The sequence below is a fragment of the Hylobates moloch genome, unplaced genomic scaffold, assembly GCF_009828535.3.
Source record: "Hylobates moloch isolate HMO894 unplaced genomic scaffold, HMol_V3 SCAFFOLD_4979, whole genome shotgun sequence".
In the NCBI taxonomy this organism is placed as follows: domain Eukaryota; kingdom Metazoa; phylum Chordata; class Mammalia; order Primates; family Hylobatidae; genus Hylobates; species Hylobates moloch.
Window position 1 is genome coordinate 1 of NW_026657254.1, and position 5,045 is coordinate 5,045.

At 42.1% G+C, this 5,045-nt stretch overlaps 1 pseudogene; it reads right to left on the reverse strand.

Moving 5' to 3' along the window:
- Nucleotides 1-2,165: 2,165 nt before the first annotated feature.
- Nucleotides 2,166-2,466, reverse strand: LOC116465405 (large ribosomal subunit protein eL42-like; annotated as a pseudogene).
- Between the last annotated feature and the right edge of the window lie 2,579 nt (nt 2,467-5,045).

Here is a 5,045-nt window from a genome sequence, read left to right on the forward strand (position 1 = left end):
AAAAAAAAAAAAAATGTATATATATATATAGAGAGAGAGAGAGAGAGATATACATATATACATATAGACACACACACACACCTGCAGGAACATGATGACTGATGATTGTGCTTTTGAATGTCAGACCATTCGTCAAATTAACAAAATGATTCAAAATATTGAATCATGAAGTAATTAAAAAACCTGAGCCTTCTTCCTCACTCTCAATAAAAAACCTTCAGAATTCAATGGGAAATAAACCTTTATTTAAAAGTATGCTCAAAAGAAAGAAAAGCCAAGTTACAGGAGAGCCATGTTGCACAACTCTGATTTCTGCAGGGTTTAATGGAAGTAGGTTGGAGCCTGTTCTGCTTCCTGCTGGTTTCCTTTCTGTATATTCAGTTCATCGTTGCCTCTCCCTGCTTGCTTTATTCACATCTTTTTTGGTATCTCAACCATATTATTTACCCAATTCATTTGTTCAGCAAATATTTATCGAGTGTTTTCTTTGGAAGATCTGGTTTAGAAACCAGGCATATGGAGGTAAATAAAAATGGTCTCTCCCCAGGACATGTGAAACAGGCAATCATGAAATTAAAATAGTGTGATAAATGAAGTTATTGTGGTGTAAACAAGTGTATGGACACACATAGGAGATAGTGACTAACTACCTGGGAGGATAGAAGTCTTTCAAAGACAAGATGACATTTGAATTGGGAATCAAAGAAGGAGAAGAAAGTGTGATGACCAGGCCGGGCGCAGTGGCTCACGCTTGTAATCCCAGCACTTTGGGAGGCCGAGGCGGGCGGATCACGAGGTCAGGAGATCGAGACCACGGTGAAACCCCGTCTCTACTAAAAATACAAAAAATTAGCCGGGCGTGGTGGCGGGCGCCTGTAGTCCCAGCTACTCGGAGAGGCTGAGGCAGGAGAATGGCGTGAACCCGGGAGGCGGAGCTTGCAGTGAGCCGAGATTGCGCCACTGCACTCCAGCCTGGGCGACAGAGCGAGACTCCGTCTCAAAAAAAAAAAAAAAAAAAAAAAAGTGTGATGACCATGACAAAGGGAGCACCTCTTTATGAAGGAGTAGAGGAGAGAACAAAGTTAACTGTTTCAAAAAAGTTGGTATACTTAGGACATATGGAAATGGAAAGTACCTGGAGAATGTGATACAGTGAGATACTAAAGATGGCCGTATTTCATACTAAGAAGTTTGGACTAACTTGTAATCAGTGGAAGATTTTCTAAGCGGGAAAGGGGCATTAATGAGTGCTTTAAGAAAAAACTAGTAGCTGTGTGGAAGGGTCTCAAGGCAAGAACATTTATTTAGGTTCTGTTCATACTGTACAATTAGTAAATATCCCAGGTGATATGAGTGGGCAAGTTGGGAAACTTTTAAAAACAGAGCACTGGGCTGGGCGTGGTTGCTCACGCCTGTGATCCCAGCACTTTGGGAGGCCGAGGCGGGTGGATCACCTGAGGTCAGGAGTTCGAGACCAGCCTGGCCAACATGGCAAAACCCCGTCCCTACTAAAAATACAAAAATTAGCCACCTGTAATCCCAGCTACTTGGGAGGCTGAGGCATGAGAATCACTTGAACCCGGGAGGCGGAGGTTGCAGTGAGCCAAGATGACGCACTGCACTCCAGCCTGGGGGATAGAGTGAGACTCTGTCTCAAAAACAAACAAACAAACAGACAGCACTGGAAGGCTGGGTGCAGTGGCTTTCGCTTGTAATCCCAGCACTTTGGGAGGCCAAGGTGGGAGGTTCACTTGAGCCCAGGAGTTGGAGACCAGCCTGGGAAATGTAGTGAGGCCGCATCTCTACAAAAAAATTTAAAAATTAGCCGAGCATGGTGGTACACGCCTGTAGTCCTAGCTCCTCAGGAGGCTGAGGTGGGCGGATTGCTCGAGCCCAGATGGCAGAGGTTGCAGTGAGCTGAGATCATGCCTCTGCATTCCAGCCTGCGTGGCAGGGTGATACTTTGTCTTAAAAAATCAGAGCACTGGACATGTACATCAGAGATGTAGTTTCTGGGACCTTTCCTACTAACTTGTGATCTTTACAAGTTTCTTAGTTTTCCCATCTTGAAAATTGAGGGTTTTGGACTAAATGATAATTGTAATTATTATTTTTTTAACATAAACTCAAGATTTTATTGTCTTCATAATAAAAGAAAAGATGACACTTAGAAATGGATCACTTGGCCCTTTCTGCTCTTATCTCCTCCCAGTTCAAAATACTTGCATCTTTTAATAGCCAGCATTCTCTTAGATCTGCAGTTGGGCTCAACGCACTCAAGCCTTAGCACAATCTTCTTTGTAGTTTTAGCCTTTTTCTGGAAAATCAGCTTAGTTTGCCCACCATAGCCACTCTTCCCTGGGCATACAGAGAATCCTTGCCCTTCTTGTACTGTGTCACTTCGCAGGGTTGGTGCTTGCCACACTTCTTACAGAAAGTCCTGTGGGTTTTAGGAATGTTCACCATGTTTGTGTGAGCGCTATTGGCGTGGAAAGTAATTGTAATTCTTTCTGTTAACTGTGCTTCTTAACAAACAAAAACTTTAACCTTGACTGGGCCAAGGGGTTTGGGGTTTGGCCAAGATGGCGAAACCCCATCTCTATTAAAAATACAAAAATTAGGCTGGGCACAGTGGCTCACGCCTGTAATCGCAACACTTTGGGAAGCCGAGGCGGGCGGATCACCTGAGGTCAGGAGTTCAAAACCAGCCTGGCCAACATGGCGAAACCTCCTCTCTACTAATAATACAAAAATTAGCTGGGCACGGTGGTGGGCACCTGTAATCCCAGCTACTTGGGAGGCTGAGGCAGGAAAATCGCTTGAACCTGGGAGGCGGAGGTTGCAGTGAGCCGATATCACACCATTGCACTTCAGCCTGGGTGACAGAGGGAGACTCCATCTCAAAAAAAAAAAAAAAAAAAAAATTAGCCGGGCATGGTGTCATGCGCTTGTAGTCCCAGCTACTTAAGAGGCTGAGGCAGGAGAATCACTTGAACCCAGGAAGTGGAGGTTGCAGTGAGCCGAGATTGTGCCAGTGCACTCCAGTCTGAGTGACAGAATGAGACTGTCTCAAAAAACAAAAAACAAAAAAACCCCTAAACCTTAATTAAGCAACTTTTCACTTACAATGGCTGTGACTTTTTCTGAGTCTTACTGACCATTTGTAAAAGCAGGATTTCCTGCTTTTGTTCTAGCATTTCTACTTTTTTCTGTCTTAGTGTGAGTATATTTTCTACATTGTCTAAAGTACGTTTGGCAATTACTCCAAATTGCAACTGAATTATATTAAATTGAAGCAGTGTTCTTTGACTTATGCCTACTATTTACCCAATATATTTTCTTGGTTTCTACAAAGGTAACAATGCCAGTTCTGCATTAATTTTTAATGAGCAGGAAAATCATATCAACATTCTAAAAACCATACATAACTAACAGTATTCAAAATATGACTGCAAATTTGCCAAAATTGCCTGTCACTACATGTCATCCCCTGTGAAGAGTAGAAAGGGGTGTTTGTTGGATGCTGACTTCAATTGCACTTGCCTGAAACAGGCACCAGTCATGTACATGGGGAGATGCTGGTTACCCTTTTCTTCCTTTCAGAGAGTTATACCAAGAGATAAGAAACAATTAGCACTCCCTAATTTATGTATGTGATTGATGCTGTCCAGTGTGTTGGGAGTCATCTCTGGCTTGTTTTTCTTCTGGACAAATGTGCTAACAGTAAGTTCTGCTGTTTGCAGGAACCTGTGACGCATTATCTCCATTTAAGAGAGGAAGAGGCAGATAAAGCCCGTGGGAAGTTCATGGGCTTAAGAATTAGTCAGGCTTGGGATTGCATTCTGGCTTCGTGACATACTGAATTTGGGCAAGTAATTTAACCTCTTCAGTTTCTTCTGTGAAATGAGTACAGTATCATCTGCCTTGTGGGGATATTGTGAGAGGAGTATCCATATTATCAAAGGTTCCTAGCAGTATCTGGCACCTGGTATATAAGTCTACAAGCTTGTCAGTGTCTGAAGCTCCTTCTGCAGAACCTGAAACATATTGGATTCTCAATGAATATTCAGCATGACACAGTATATCTACTGTGATCAACAGAAGTGTACTGAATTAATGGTAAACAGTAAATGTTAATTTATTAATTGTTTTTTGAAAAATGTAAAACAAAGTTTTTGGTATCTTGCATTTTGAAAATTTCAATTATAATTATTCTTTAAGTACTGCTCTGCAAATAGACTAGTAGAATTGTTAAGCATTAGGTAATTATTCCACAGTGGGGCAGAGAGAATAGAAATGTAATAGATATGAAATGATATGTTTTAAAAGCTTACTGGTTCCAACAAAATATACTCCCATATTTAGATGTTACCACAGTTAATCAGATGTTACATACAACATAAATGTTACATATAATATGGTACCTATGTGCATGGGTGGCTAAATTCCACATACCAGATGATAAAGATTCTGTAATACTAGTACCTTCAGCTTTACTCAAGGGATTTGCCCTTATTGCCAGTAATATTATTATTATTATTATTATTATTATTTTTTTTTTTTTTTTGCGTATCAAACATATTAGGAAGGTTGCACATGGGAAGTCGGGGAATAGAAATGGGGGGTGGGAGTTAAAATAAATGAGAGAGGGACTTTATATGGATCAGTGATAATAACTCAATCCTCTATTTGACAAAGAAGAGGGAGAAGGAAGAGGAAGAAAAAGAAAGTGGGATAAAGGATCAGAAAGGGAGGAAAATAGAAAAAATTAGAGTATGACTCCAGGGTAGACCTGTTTTGTTGTCACTGAGTTGGTTGGTTAGTTTGTCTGTTGTATTTTTCATGTTTCGCCATGTTGGCCAGACTGGTCTCGAACTCCTAGCCCAAAGTGATCAACCCGCCTCGCCCCCCAGAGTGCCGGGACCACAGGCGTGAGCCACCACGTCCAGCCCCCACATTGCTTCTGGCCTCCGTGGTAGACCTCCGAGACGGAGCGGCCGGGCAGAGGCGCTCCTCACTTCCCAGACGGGGTGGCCAGGCAGAGA